Source organism: Pipistrellus hanaki (assembly GCF_964339955.1).
Source record: "Pipistrellus hanaki genome assembly, chromosome: 12".
In the NCBI taxonomy this organism is placed as follows: Eukaryota; Metazoa; Chordata; class Mammalia; order Chiroptera; family Vespertilionidae; genus Pipistrellus; species Pipistrellus hanaki.
This window is the reverse complement of record NC_140514.1, coordinates 11,975,359-11,991,603: the sequence shown is the minus strand read 5'-3', so window position 1 is coordinate 11,991,603 and position 16,245 is coordinate 11,975,359. Positions and strand designations below refer to the sequence as shown.

Genomic DNA, 16,245 nt, shown 5'->3' with positions numbered 1-16,245 from the left:
GTAGCGGAGAAAGGAGGTCCCGGAGGCGCGCACACTGCCCCCAGAGAAGGGACGGTCGGCTGTGCCGCGGGATTGCCCTGACGGGAAGGAGACTGGGGCTCCAGACTGCTGTGAACGCCACCTCCAACTCCACTTCCAACTGAACTGAACCCCAATACCGGGCTCATTGTGGGAGAGCATAGACTGTTTGGCAGCAGGCGAAAATCGAGGGCACCTTTCTCTCAGAGGCGCCGGCAGCGAGCACTGAAGGACCCGCATAGGGCGGGGCTGACGGAAGCCAAAGCTGCAGGCTCCACCCTGAAACCCCGTCCCATCTGTAACTGCGAAATGCGACAACAAAATAGATCACAAACGAAAGAAATGGAGGACAAAAAGCGTCTGGATATAGAGTTCAAATCTACGCTTATAAGGTTTTTCAAGAATTTCCTAGAAAAGATGGATAAGGCCTATGAGGATATGAAAAGAGATCAACTAGAATTAATAAGGAGTCAACAAGAAATGATAAGGGATCAACAAGAAATAAAGAATACATTGTCTGAAATAAAAAATATTCTACAGAGTCCTAAAAACAGAAGGGAAGATCGCAAGAATCAAGTCAAAGATTTGGAACATAAAGAGCCAGAAGACACTCCTCCACAGAAGCTAGAAGGCAAGAGAATCCAGAAAATTGAAGATAATGTAAGAAACCTCTGGGACAACTTCAAACGAACCAACATCAGAATTATGGGGGTTCCAGAAGATGAGAGAGAGCAAGATATCGAAAACATACTGAAAGAAATAGTGACAGAAAACTTCCCCCACCTGGTGAAAGAATTTGACTTACAAGTCCAGGAAGCGCACAGAACTCCAAACAAAAGGAATCCAAAGAGGACCACACCGAGACACATCATTATTAAAATTCCAAGAGCAAAAGATAAAGAGAGAATACTAAAAGAAGCAAGAGCAAAGAAGGTAGTAACTTATAAAGGAGCACCTATACGATTGTCAGCTGACTTTTCAACAGAAACCATGCAGGCCAGAAGGGAATGGCAAGAAATATTCAAGGTGATGAATAGCAAGAACCTACAGCCAAAAATAAGCTACCCAGCAAAGCTATCACTCAGAATCGAAGGCCAGATAAAGAGCTTCACTAATAAAAAAAAGCTAAAGGAGTTCATCACCACCAAACCAGAATTATATGAATTGCTGAAGGGGGTTCTTTCAGAAGAGAAAGTAAACAAAGATAAAAATTATGAACAACAAATACGTAATTATCAACAAGTGAATCTAAAAACCAAGGAAATTAAAAAAATCTGATGAACAATATTAACTGTTGAATATAATAGAATCAGAGGTATGGAAGGGGAGTGAACTGACGATTCTTGGGGAAAAGGGGAGAGGGGGGCATGGGAAGAGACTGAACATAAACTGTGCACCTATGGATGAGGACAATGGGGAGAGGGGAAAGGGCAGAGGGTGGGGTGGGAACCTGGTGGAGGAGAGCAATGGTGGGGGGGGGGGGAAGGAACATTTGTAATAATATGAAAAATAAAAACTTATTAAGAAAAAAAATAAATAAATAAATAAATAAATAAATAAAAAAATAAATAAATAAATAAATATATATGTACGGGCAGCAAAATAACCTCCCACCTCAGATCGTTAGAAAAAATAAGAGGCCCTGTAGCTATTGAGGAAAAATACATTCACCTTCAAATTATATTGTTTTAGAGGTTAAAAGTATATAATTTCCCAAGGAACACATCGCCAGCCAGCCTGCTGGGAGGCTGTTGCTCAATTACTCCCAGCAGCTGCGGAGGTGCCCACAATTCCCCAGCTCCACTTCAGAGGGAGGGAGCAGAAAAAAAAAAAAAAAAAAAAAAAAAAAAAAAAGAAGTAGTGGCTTTGAAAAGGTGAATTTTAAGTTGAAGTTAATAAAAATTTGGATCAGGGAAGAGTGTATTCCAGGCAGAGGGAACAGCATGTGCAAAGCCTGGTGTGCTAGAGTGACTAAGGGTCAGTGTGGATGTAACCTGCTGGGACAAGAGAAATTCTGGTAGAGATCACGCAGCTCCTCATAAGCCAGGGTCAGGACCCAGATTTTTATTCTGGGTGTGATAGAAAGCCTTATTGGGATAAGATCTAATTTATGTTTTTAAAGACTCTTCTGGCTGTTGGGTGAGGAATGGGTGTTAGGAGGCAACACTAGAAACAGAGGATCAGACAAGAGGGGATGGTGGCTCAGACCAAGCAGTAATAGGGAAACTGAGAGAAAAAGGAGGTTCACTGTAGGATTGGGAGGTAGACACTACTTCTGGATGGAGTGGGGGTGTCATAAAAGAGAAGGCACCAAAGGTTATATCTAGATGTTTGTGTTGCGCAAGTGGATTGATGCTCTTGCCATTGACTCAGATGGAGACAGACTGGGGAGGAAAGGAGTAGGAAAAGGATGGGCGTTGGTTACATTTGATACTAGACACCATGTAGTGATGCCAAGTAGGCAACTGGAAATCTGAACCTAACTTCTGAGAAGAGGTCAAAGCTGAAGATATAAATATGCATACTGTTCACATGTAGATGGTGTTAAACTCACACTGGAAGAGTGTGAAGATGGAGAAGGAAAGGGCATGGGTGGGGGCCCTAGGGAGCTGCAGCCACAGGGACTGATCAGAGAGGACCAGTGCATGCAGATGAGAGGAGAATGAGGGGAGTGTAGTATCATAGAAACCAAGAGAGAGAAAACTGAGTAGACAAGGTTAAAGTGAAATGTAGCTCTACAGCTTATCTGGGAGCCAAAATAAGAGCATGGGAATAAGAATTTGTGTCATGGGAAAGGCAGGATTTTAGCCTAATTACACATATATAATTTCAGTATTTAAGCTGTTCATTCTTTCTTTCATCTCCAGGAAAACTATAACAAGCCCTAGTGAACCTTCTCACATCTCATTCAGGTTGAACAAGTTTAGCAATTTTCCCTTTTCCTGCCTAAGCTAAGAATGAAGTCACAGCGGTGAAGCAATACCATCCCCACCCCACCCTGGTTCACCTGGCTGGTCCCAGATAGTCCTCCCAAGGAGTATAACCAGCTTGCTCCACGGGAGGCCCTGGCTCCCACGTTTATGTAGGAGCCAAAGGAAGGCATGCTCTGGACAACTGGTCTCCCCAAATGACCAAGGCAAGATGAAGACCTGGGTGTGGCTCTGGCACCCTCTGTGATTGTAATCTTGCAAAGACCTCCCTGCCTTGGTTTCTGCAAACAAAAAGCACTGGAAATAATGGCCTTTTCTTCCCACAATGCTCTGCTCCCATGCATACTCCATTACACGTCACCTGAGAGCATCCTGCTTCTCTCCACAAAACCTCCCAGACTACTGCCCACTCTAACCCAAAAGCATTCCCACTTTCAATCTGTTCCCATGGGGCCTGGTAGCATCATGAAGGAAGTCTTGGTCAGGCATTCAAATGTCTGTTCTCTTATTCAGGCCTTGTTTACCTGCATTCAATGAGGATGGATACCTAGCAGGCCACATTTGTATCATCTGTGGGTGGCAGGTGAGAGATGCAATGGATTTGCCATTCGAGGGGGCGGGGAGTAGGTGGGCTTTTTATCAAAGGATAGGGAGAATTTGGAATCTTGAATCTGGGAAGGCAGGGGGTTTCCCAAGCATATTCAAGCTCAAGGTGAGGAAGTTCTCCAACCTCTCCTCCCTGCAGCTGGACTGTCCAGCCACCAGATCCAGGTGACCTCTTGGTCCCCTTGGAGTCATGCAATGTTATGTTCACCCACCACAGGAGAGAGCTGCAGCACGGGCGCCTCCTCCTTTTCCTGCCTCACAGCCCACCCCTCACGCCTAAGGGGATGGGGAAGTGGCCCGGTCACAATGCCTCCTTTACCCAAAGGTGACAGCCCAACAACCCCAAGCAAGTCTGTAGCTTTGTCATGATTTCCCATTGCTCTGGTTACCTGCACGGGATGAAGCCTAGTCTTGGTGCTTCCTATCCCTTCCACAGTCGTCACGGCAACATGGTGCAAGTTGCAGATGGGGGCCAGGCAGGCATTGGCAGAAAAGTGGCTGCAACCCCAGATTAAGGTCATTTCATTGTCCATTCAGGCCATCAGGATGGACGTGACTGAGTGCAGGGCTGGGGAGACTGTGATGCTGTGTCGTTTCTAACCACTCTGCATTATGTCCTTCCCTCTCCTACAGGTGTTCTTGATTCTCCACCCAAGACTCTGACCGAGGAACAAAGGACACTCCCCCCCACCCACACACACACACACTCTCCACACACACACACACACACTCCACGGTGAGGCCTGAACCCTCCTGCATTGGGGGTCAAGCAGCAGGGCACCCTATGCCTCCCAGCTGGAGCAAGGGAGCCAGGGTTACTTTCAGACGGCTCTGACTCAGCCGACCCTGGAGGCTGAGTTAGGGGGAAGTTTTCTGGCAGGTGCCAGGCCCAAGATGTGCTCCTCTCTCTGCAGGGCCCTTCCTTTGCCTCTTCAATTTTACTACCTCCGGGCACTTTTGCTTTCCTCTTTTCACCTACCTCTACCTCCCCCATTTCTCAGGAAACATGACATACCAACCCTTAGAGCTTGCTTACATCCATTCCTTTATACATCATTCATTCACTTGATCTGTTGTTGATCGCCAGCCATATACTAGGCACTCTACTGAGGGTTGAGAAGTAAAGGTGAATAAGATAAAATCTCTATTCTTTAATCCTCTGCAGTCAACCAGAGACATACAAGCCAGTGTGAAAGTTAAATTTAAATAACTTATTATCGGTGCTCAGGAGGGCTGTGCACAGGGCACTATGGGACTAGCTCAGACAAAGGGCACCTAACACAGTTTAGGAGCTCAAGAAAGCCTTCCTGGAGGAGATGGTATTTTTCTGAGTCCTCAAGATAGCAGTGCATCCTTAGTCTCCCAGAAGGAACCATGTCTGTACATGTCCTGGAAGAAAGGATATTCAAACAGAATTGGAAAACAGCTTACACAAAGACCAAGAAATTAGTGGGAATGGAATGTTTGTTGACAAATGTCCGTGCAGGAGGGACTAGGATGCACTGATGAATGGAGTGCTGGGCCCATGGAGAGAACGAATACTGGAGAGGAAAGGTGGGGTGTATTGTAAAGGGTTTCGTGTGATAAACAAAGAAATTGGACTTTCTCCTGGGGGTGATGGAGACCTATTGAAGGATTTCATGGATTCTGAAATGTGATTGGATTTTAGAAAGGTCACATGTGTCTGCGTACATGCGTACACACACACACACAGTCATACACTCACTTGCTCACTCACAAGCTGACTGCTACTTCATATTCCTCACATGGGCAATCAGCCAGCAGGAAAAGGATACACAATCTTGTTCTGGAGACGATCATACTTGGAAATCATCACGGTGCAAGCTCCACAGCGCCCTTCTCCACAGCCCAGCTTGGTCCCGCTCAGCCCCACTGAATGGTCATGGGTTAAGGAACATGAACTCAGAGAAAAAGGGTCTTTGCAGGGCTTCTGGAAAATACTGGGCAGAGCTTTGACTGTAGAGCCATCCACTGTCACACACAGGACCCTCCACCGGGGAGGTAGCAGACCCACACAGCAGTCACGAGAAAGTGACATGCAACCCACAGAAGGAGTCCCACTGGTCCTCTCCCTTAGCCCACTCCAAAGTCAGGATACGCTTTCTTCTCAGGTAGGCCAAAAGGGTTGTTTCTGGGTCTGCATTTTTCTCCACCACCTACAAAATAACAGAAAAATATATCATAGGTGTACTTCGCCATTTTCTTACTAAAAATAATTGGAAAAGTTAGTGGGAATGTGTTAAATATCTTACAAACACTAAAAGGCTTTCTCTTGAAAATTCCATCAGAATGAACATATTCACTACAAGCCAAACTATGTATGTGCTGACATCTTCAATCCTAAGGTTCCACAGTGGGACTCACCATGAGCACTTAGGTGTCGCAACTGCCGTGCTGGGCTGACTGAGGCAAAACCCTCTCTAAATCAAACATGTCACCTCATTTCCAGCTGCCCATGTGTGAATGCCAGGGACAGCTGAGGTGGCAGCGTGCAGGCTCTGGGTGTGCCTCCTGGGGTGTCCACACTCGGACAGTGGAGAGCTAGTGTGAGTATTGTGCACACTGAGCTATGACAGTCAACAACACTAACACCTGTCAGATAAGGAGAACTCTCCAAACAAAGAGCCACAAATGGGATTTCCAATGGAATGGAGGAGGTTGTCTACAGAGCGAAGTGCAAGTTCCCAGAGCAAAAATTCAGAGGAAATCCATGGAAAAACATTCCATGCCTCTTCACACATGGTCAAGGATGAAAGGATTTGGGTGAGTGGGGTGGTTAAGGGAGAGAATTTGTGATGAGCGTTTCAGTAGAGAGCCCTATAATATGACTTCCTCATCTTGCTAAAGTCAGGAGAGAAGTATCTGCTTGCACCTCACACGTGAGGGGGGCTTCCATAGCACCACTCATGGAGCTAGCGTGTGACTTTTGCAGTATGGGGAAGTGGTGGTCTGGCTCAACTAAACAGCCAGAGGCAGGCCCACCAGACAGTTGAAGAAGCAGCATCAGCGTTGAGATTGGGGTGCACTCTCAGAATTCGGGAGAGCAAAGCACGTGAAGTGTTGTCCATGGACCTAATGGAGGCCATGCATAAGAGACAAACAAAAGGAGAGAAAGAGAGGGAGGGGGGAGGAAAGTAGGGAGGAAAAGAGACAGAGAGAGAACTGTTTAAATCATTCTCCACAAGCCCACCTCCCTGAATTCCAACAGAGAATGGCTTCACCATTCTCAGGGCCTGGCTGCAGCGATTCCTCAAGAAAACCCCATGGAACCCTCTCTCAATGGGACACCAGTGGGTATCCCACAGGAAAAACACTTTGTGGGAAGGAGCTTAGGAGACACTGCATTAGGCAGCTTGTATCAGTCGTCAACACTAATAATGGCCAAAATGCGTTTATAATTTTTATAAATTAAGTAAAGTTGAAACTCATGAGTTTGAACTCATAATTAATAAAGAAAGAAACAAATTGGAGAGAAGGGAAAGTTTTCTTGGCAGAAGAAAACCAATTAATAACGTGACCAGACATCTTATAATCTGTCCCACAATTGATCCAGTTGAGAATGCTTAACATTAACCGATAATAAAATGAGTGTGAGTGAAAGTTTGATAATGGAGATATTTACAGCCTCACAGAACCTTCTCACAGATCATTTAATAAAGATAAAGGAAGCAAGAGTAACATGACAGTGCAGAAACCTGAGCATCACCTCACCCAAGGAGCAAGTTCACTCCCATTAATGTGGACGCTGACATGATGTCCTTCCAAGAAGATTGCACTACTTCTCTGGAACTCCCACCCACAGTGCAGACTCTGGATGGAATTGTTAGAAAGCATGACACAAACTCAAAATGAGGAACATTCTAAAAAAAACAACTGACATGCTCTCTTTATAAACATCAACGTCCCAAAAGACAAGAAAAGCTATGGAGCTCTTCTAGATTAAAGGACACTAAAGAGACTTGACAATTAACTGCAAGATGCAATCCTGGGCTAGGGCGGGATGGGGGCAGTCATGAAGGATGTCACTGGGAAAATTGAATTAATGTTGCATAAAATCCATAGATTTTAGATCATAGTATTCTGTCAACACTAAACTTCTTGATTTTTAAAATCGGTGGTTCTGTTAGAATATCTTTATTTTTTTAATTTATTTTTTTAATAAATTTTTATTGTTCGTATTATTACAAATGTCCCCCCCCCCTTCTATTGCTCTCCTCCACCAGGTTCCCACCCCACCCTCTGCCCTTTCCCCTTCCCCCATTGTCCTCATCCATAAGTGCACAGTTTATGTTCAGTCTCTTCCCACATCCCCCTCTCACCTTTCCCCCAAGAATCGTCAGTTCACTCCCCTTCCATACCTCTGCTTCTATTATATTCAACAGTTAATATTGTTCATCAGATTTTTTTTTAATTTCCTTGGTTTTTAGATTCACTTGTTGATAGTTACGTATTTGTTGTTCATAATTTTTATCTTTATTTACTTTCTCTTCTGAAAGAACCCCCTTCAGCGATTCATATAATTCTGGTTTGGTGGTGATAAACTCTGTTAGCTTTTTTTTTTTTTATTAGTGAAGCTCTTTATCTGACCTTTGATTCTGAGTGATAGCTTTGCTGGATAGATTATCTTTGGCTGTAGGTTCTTACTATTCATCACCTTGAATATTTCTTGCCATTCCCGTCTGGCCTGCATGGTTTCTGTTGAGAAATCAGCTGACAATCGTATAGGTGCTCCTTTATAGGTAACTACCTGCTTTGCTCTTGCTGCTTTTAATATTCTCTCTTTGTCTTTTGCTCTTAGAATTTTAATTATGATTTGTCTTGGTGTGGTCCTCTTTGGATTCCTTTTGTTTGGAGTTCTGTGTGCTTCCTGGACTTGTAAGTCTAATTCTTTCACCAGGTGGGGGAAGTTTTCTGTCACTATTTCTTTCAGTATGTTTTTGATATCTTGCTCTCTCTCTTCTTCTGGGACCCCCATAATTCTGATGTTGGTTCACTTGAAGTTGTCCCAGAGGTTTCTTACACTATCTTCAATTTTCTGGATTCTCTTGCCTTCTAGCTTCTGTGGAGGAGTGTCTTCTGGCTCTTTATGTTCCAAATCTTTGACTTGATTCTTGCAATCTTCCCTTCTGTTTTTAGGACTCTGTATAATATTTTTTATTCCAGACAATGTATTCTTTATTTCTTGTTGATCTCTTATCATTTCTTGTGGATTCTTTATTAATTCTAGTTGATCCCTTTTCATATCCCCATAGGTCTTATCGATCTTTTCTAGGAAATTCTTGAAAAACCTTATAAGCGTAGATTTGAACTCTATATCCAGTCGCTTTTTGTCCTCCATTTCTTTCATTTGTGATCTATTTCGTCTCTTTATTTTCGCAGCTTCCCTGATGGACCGGGGTTTCAGGGTGGAGCCTACAGCTTTGGCTTCCGTCAGCCCCACCCTATGCAGCTCCTGAGTCTCAGGGTCCTTCAGTACTCCTTGCAAGCGCCTCTGAGAGAAAGGTGCCCTCGCTTTTCGCCTGCTACCAAACAGTTTAGTCTCTCCCCATATGAGCCCGGAACTGGGGTTCAGTTCAGTTGGAAGTGGAGTTGGAGGTGGCGTTCAGAGCAGTCTGGAGCCCCTGTCTCCTTCCCACCAGGGCAATCCTGCGGCACAGCCAACCGTCCCTTCTCTGCGCGCAATATGCTCGCCTCCGGGACCTTCTTTCGCCGCTTTCCTGGGGTTCTGCCTCACAGCCCAGCTCCCTCTGTGTGAGCCTGGGTCCCCGGGGTGTGGCCAAGAACTGGGGTTCAGAGCAGTCGGAACTGGGGCCCAGCACAGTCAGAGCTTTTATCTCCTTCCAGCTAGGGAATGCCAGCCAGGCACTCAGCTGCCCTGCGCTTCCTCTCTGGTTCTGTCCTCTCCGCTCGAGCAGCGTGTCTCCGTACCTTAGGCTTTTACAGCTCCTCCGCTCTTCCTTCTGGCTTTCTCCTTACTTCTCGTTGTAGAATTTCCAGTCAGTCGACTTTCCTGTAGTTCTGGATAATGTCCATTTTATATTTTAGTTGTATTTTATTGAAATTGTTGTGTGCGGCTGCGGCTAGGTGTTTACCTGTGCAACCATCTTGGATTCTCTCAGAATATCTTTATTTTTAATTTAAGGGGTAAGAGGGTATGATGTCTGAAATTTACCCTCAGATGATTCAGAAATAAAATGTTATGCTTTATATATTTAGTTCTATTATTTACATACATAATAAGTATATAATTGTGTACTTGTAACACATATACCTATATATCTATGTACATTATATATATATATATATATATATATATATAGAGAGAGAGAGAGAGAGAGAGAGAGAGAGAGAGAGAGAGAGAGAGACAGAGACAGAGAGACAGAGAGAGAGAGACAGAGAGAGAGAGAAATAAAATACAAATGTGGCAAAATGTTAACAGGTAGGAAAAGTCTATTTAATGTTTTTTTGCAGCCTTCCTGTAACATTTCTGCAAACTTAAAATACAAAGTTTAAAAAATAAATTTCTTTGCCAGAGGATTTTTTAGGGCTTTTGCTATTCATCTATTCAGCCCACTCACATGAACTGAGCACCTACTTTGTGCCAGCGCTGGGCTGAGTGGTTTAAGAATATCTAAGAAGGGTATCTCATGGGGATAGTTTCCTGTGAAATACATTTTGAAATATATTACTTTGCATAACCATAATCCAACTCAGCAACTATTGATAGTTCATAAACCCTGAATGGCAATGCCTCCAGCCCATGTATATCCACACACCCAGGGCTGGGAGGAACTTGAAAAATGTCAATGATGTGAGGGAGGAAAAGAGAGAGGCTTGAGTTACTGACACTGACTTCTGGTTGGGGGATCACTATTGGACACCTTCAGCTGCACCCTACATGCTAAACCTCCCTAGCTTCCTCCAAATGCCACAACCTCCAGGAGACAGAGAGTGATTGCTATGAAAAGCAAGGATCCTACCCTCCCAAAGGACTATCACTATAATAACAAAACCTAGGCAGCTCTTTCTCTTCCACTCTGACTTTCGATGAGAAGAAGAAGTGAAAACAATAGCCATCAAGGCCCATCACCACCACAGAAGGCCCCCTGGGTACTTGATGGTTGGTATCTTACATCCTCCCAAGGGCCCCAGCTAGTGAAGGACAGGGAGAGTAGAAGGCTCACACTGAAGAGTGAGTCACCAAGTTCTGGCCCCTTGTTTGATAACTTCTGTGTATAATGTCCTGGAACAAATGGTCTAGAACATTTGGGACTCGACATGGGAACACTCTTACTCACACCTGCATTAATCTGTTTGGTGATTCTGTAACTGGGTCTTATTTTTATAGTACTACTTTTACCTCACCACTCCTTGCACTGCCTGTCCTCTTCCCATTGTTTTCTCAAACATGGATACTTATCACCGAAACTGGCCATAATAGATGGTAGGGTTTGATGTGCTAACACCATCTACAAATTTGAAGTTGCTTTCCTCAAGTGAAAATAAAACTCATGAGAAAGCAATTTTTTCCAAGTAGGATTTCCCTTCAAATACTCCAGTGTCTCAGGGAAAACAATTAGTAAAGAAGAACAGAAACTTGACCTGACACACAGGAATTGATGGCTCAATAAAAAAAAAAATCAGACGAAACTGGTTTGGCTCAATAAATAGAGCATAGAACTGCAGACTGAAAGGTCCTGGGTATGATTCCGGTCAAGGGCATGTACCTTGGTTGAGGGCACATCCTCACTGGGGGGTGTTCAAGAGGCAGCTGGTCGATGTTTCTCTCTCATTGACATTTCTAACTCTCTGTCCCTCACAATTCCTCTTTGTGTAAAATCGATAAAATATATATATTTTTAAAAATCAACCTTAGAGGGGGGGCGTCTGTGGCCTTGGAAGTCATTAAGCCCGGCTGCTCATTCAAAGTAAAAATTTCATAGAACAATCCCATAGAAGACACCCTTCTAGAAAGCCAATTCAACAACTGTTTCTTAAGTCTCTAGCGTGTAATTGCTGAATGCAACAAAATTGTTGGAAATGTTGGGTACGACCAACGTGGAATCTTCGCTCTACCTCTTGGTTTGCTGCCAGATGCCAATCCTAAAAGAAACTGGCATGGGGAGACAATTTTGAACCCAGATGGGCATGGCTGACCCTGCTCCTTCGTGTCTCCCGGTGACACCACTCACTGAATCCACAGCCTTTGGAGCACTGATGATACGGTAGCTCATGGAATTTTCTTGCTCGTCACTCAAATACACCCTAACACTTAAGCACTAGATGTCCTATGAAGCACATTTTAGTTCTTGAAAATTACCACGAAAGTCACGCTATTTTGCTTCTTTAAACTGCCAATTCAACAAAACAAATAAAATTGCCTTGTGGGGGGGCCCACAGGCACATTAGGCTCCTACATGGTCACATGGATGTTTTCAATGTGCAACAATCCCTCTTACTGTCCCATTAATTCCCAACTGGGGGACGAAAGCAGATGCAAGCAAGTCAGCAGTGGCGTAGGGAGGGCAAGATGAAGGTGGAGACAATGTAATGTGCTTGCACCCTCTCTCTCTGCACCTGCATTACAATTTGCAAGGGTCCTCAAACTTCCAGTGCGGCAAGGACATGGTTCCCATGTACCCCTCTGCCCCATCCCACCCTCACCTTCCTTACCTCCCTGGGCACCCATGAAGATAATTGAAATGATCCATTTTTCTCAAGGGGATCTGCAATATTAATATGTAGAACTAAGAGCAGGGGCAAGCATGCTCTTCATGAAAATAAATGTTAGTGCCATAAGATGTCAGGATATGTACTCCATACATAAAATATCAGAAGCAAGGGATGCGTACACCATATATCCTGATATTATCAAGAAAACACATTCTTGTTCCTTCCCTCTGTAAAGAGATCAACAGAAGCATTAGGACATATTTGACTAAATGCAGAAACAGAAGTGATGGGTGACCTCCAGTCTCACCTAGAACCCTGTTGTCCCTTCTCAGCCTCCTGCCAGTGTCTCTCCTGCTTGGGGTGGGTGGGGTGTGGTGAGGGAAGCCCACAGACACTTCTCTCCTTGCTTCCCTTCCCCTCATTCCTTTGCCCCTTGAGTATCTATCTTGACTCTGTTCTAGTCCGGAGAGCGTCTTCTTTCTCCAAGATCACCCCAAATGCAGCCACACCTTTAAAGAGAGACAGAGAGAAGAGAGCACGAAAGAGAGAGAACAGCCTCTTCCACAGGACACACAGCCCTTTCCAGGGAGCACATAAGCCAAAGCAAAGGTCAGCTCCTGCTTACCTTTCTGCCATTCACAAAGAAAACCAACTCGTCCGCTGCCATTGTCAGCAGGTGGGGCCCCTGAACTCCAGGTACCTCAGTCTCAAGAGGCAAGGTCAGTTATAACTCCTCTGTCACTTGAAAATTACGCCTCCCCAAAATAATGCGACCAGTAGGCCAATAGGAGGGAAAGAACGTACAGCCTCAGGAGGTAAAGTTCCTGGCAAAAGCCACCGGTTTGCATAATCAAGGAAAATGAAAGCAATCATTCACAAGCACATAACACCCCCAACACCTGTGTCATAGAGCACAGAGTAAGGCATGGAATCAGCGAGGTTATCAGCCTTGGCAGTGTCACCATGGGTCTTAGGTGTCACCATGGAACACTTCGCAGTGTCACCATGGAACCTGCTTCATCCTCCCACTGGCTGACCAGAGAGAAGGAGCAGGGGCCATTGTCAGAGTCAGGGCAATAGGGCTGACTCACACCCTCCTTGTCTGCCCTTGATGTTTCACCATTTATCCTTACAGCAGGGTGATGTCCTCTAGTGTACCCATACTGGTTTCCTTGCCATCACACTGCAACTTTCCTGTCCTGCTGCCTCAGGCTGAGCCAATCACAACTTTCCAAGCTGCTCTCATGGTTTGGGCTTCTGAGTGGCCCACTCAAAGCTCTCTACCTTCCCCCATTCCTGCCCCCTTTGGTAAGGAGGATATACAGCTTGTTATTTTCAAAGAAATCCTCTCTCCAATCTCCCAAACTCTACATTTCAATCCCTGTTCCCTGAGGTAGGAGATTAGCTGAAGATGACAAAAGCGTTTCTAGCAACCCCCTCCACAAGTCTTGCATAGATGGCTTAGCACCTCGATTTGGAAAGAGGGGATGCTTTGCACTTATGGTTTTGTGCGCACCTGTGAGGCTTAAGAAAGAATCCCACTTGAGCTTCCTGACCTAGGAGCTTAGGCAGCCGTAAAGCCTCTGGCCCTCTTGCCACAGTGTTCATCTTGGGCCCCAAGCTCTCCATGTCTTCTACCCTGCCAGTGTAATTCCATTTCTATGGTATCCCCCAGCCATCTGACCCAATGCATACAAAAAAGCGTGAATTGATATATTGATCTCTTTTAAAGAGTCTGGACTGGCAGTCAAACAGCCTTTCAATAGGCCTATCTCTCTCACTAAAGGGCTGTGCAACATTAAACAAGTCAGTTACCCTCTTTGGGCTTACATTTTGCAGCTCTAAAACAAAGAGCTAGAACATGATGGTCCCCGAGGTCCCCCCAACTCTGGGATGCTGAGTGGTCTGGGGATTGTGCATGGCCAGGGCCAGGCCAGTTCAAGGGCAGAGATGACATTTCCACTCCCCCCAGTCGTCAGTCGGTCAGTCGGCTGCTTTGTTTTAGTGAGCACCAAAGCCCCACTGAAACAAACTGAGTTTCCAGCGCAGCAGTTCTTCCTTTATAGACACAGCGGGTCCTCACAGACAATTTGCCTGGAGATCAATTCCTCCCAGAGTACCAACAGAAAACAAGGCTTAAATACACCAAGACTTTGTACTCAGCCCACAAAGGGATATACCAAAAGCGACCACCCTAGGTGATTGGGGAAGCTGATAGGTCACCTACCACAATAAGCCACCCCATCAACCCAGGGAGGAGACACAGAAACATGTCACGAATGGGAGAGATGGAGGAATGTAAACTACTGGACGACACAGAGTTCAGAATCACATTTATAAGATTACTCAAGAATCTTCTAAAAACCTTTGAGAAACTTGATGAGACCTCCAAGAAGCTTGGTGAGACCTTCAAGGAATATAAAGAGAATACCAAAAAAATGGGAAAGGACCAGTCAGAAATTAAGCATACGATGTCTGAAATAAAGAATATACAGAAACCCAACTGTAGATCAACATACCCCAAGAGTCAAACCAAAGATCTGGAATATGAGAAAGAAAACAATCACCCAACCAGAGAGGCAGAAAGAAGAATCCAAAAGTGTGAGGATAGTGTAAGGAGCCTCTGGGACTGCTTAAAACGTACCAACATTTGGATTTTTGGGATGCCAGGGGAGAGCGAGCAGGATATTGAAGGACTATTGAAAGAAATAATGATAGAAAACTTTCCCTACCTGGTAAAATAAATAGACTTACAACTTCAGGAAGCATACAGAACCCAAACAAGAGGAATTCAAAGAGGAACACACCAAGATACATCATAATTAAAATGCCAAGGGCAAAAGACAGAGAGAGAATCTTACAAGCAGCAAGAGAAAAACAGCTAGTTACCTACAATGGAGTACCCATACAACTGTCAGCTGATTTCTCAACAGAAACTATGCAGGCCAGAGGGAGTGGCAAGAAATATTCAAAATGATGAACAACAAGAACCTACAACCAAGATTACTCTACCCAGCAAAGCTATCATTCAGAATTGACGGTCAGATAAAGAGCTTTACAGACAAGAAAAAGTTAAAGGAGTTCAACAACACCAAACCAGGATTACATGAAATGCTGAAGGGTATTCTTTTAGGAGAGGAAGAAGAAGAAGAAAAGGTAAAAATTATGAACAACAAAAAGACATAAAATACATACCTACAAACAAGTGAATCTAAAAATCAAGTGAATAAAAAAATCTAAAGAACAAAATGGACTGGTGAACAAAATAGAATCAGGGACAAAGAAAGGGATTGGACTAACAATTCTCAGGGGGAAGGGAGTCTGAGGAGTGAGGGCAAAGATTGGACAAAAATCTTACACCTATGGATGAAGACAAGGGCAAGGGTAAGGTCATGGGGTAGAGTTAGGAATCAGGTGGAGGGGAGCTAGGGGGGAAGAGAGGGGAAAGAGGAAGACCTGTAATAATCTGAACAATGAAGATTTATATTTTTAAAAAGTTAAATATATTATGGGCTCAGGGATGTCCCTTTATAAATCAATCAGTTGGGACTATTTCTGTCCTTATCCCTTGCCAGGGTCCCTCCTATGACCTCCACAGCTTCTGTCCTCTTGTCCTGGTGTCCCAGACACCTTAGCTCTGAAATAGGAGGCCACTCACCCTCTGCATTGGGACAGAGTTGCAGCAGCCTGGCCCACCAGCGTGAGGATACTGCCCTGCCTCAAGGTGCACAGGGAGGCATTCAGGCGCCTCCACCAGCCTCTGGGAGCCTGCTCCGCATGAGTCCACTGACAGAACTATCAATTCCCATACATGCAGACTTCCTGGCCACATGGCAGTCCATGGGCTGGGTGGTTTTCCAGGGGTAAACGTCCCTGAGGGTAGGGCATCTCCTTCATGTCATTACAGAGAAAAAAGGCCCACCTCTTAAGGGCACTGGGAGGGATAAATGAGACTCCATAAGTAAAGCACCAAACTCAGCACCTGGCAAGCTGCATA

At 44.8% G+C, this 16,245-nt stretch overlaps 1 pseudogene across 1 annotated transcript in view; it reads right to left on the bottom strand.

Moving 5' to 3' along the window:
• LOC311630983 (xanthine dehydrogenase/oxidase-like) overlaps window positions 1-12,915 on the bottom strand; it is a 63,236-nt pseudogene extending 50,321 nt beyond the window's left edge. Inside the window, exons 1-4 of the transcript in view lie at window positions 12,874-12,915; window positions 5,674-5,731; window positions 5,351-5,447; window positions 3,944-4,052 (exon numbers count right to left, since the gene is read on the bottom strand). The product of the transcript in view is annotated as a xanthine dehydrogenase/oxidase-like (transcript). The remainder of the gene's footprint in view (window positions 1-3,943; window positions 4,053-5,350; window positions 5,448-5,673; window positions 5,732-12,873) is intronic.
• Between the last annotated feature and the right edge of the window lie 3,330 nt (window positions 12,916-16,245).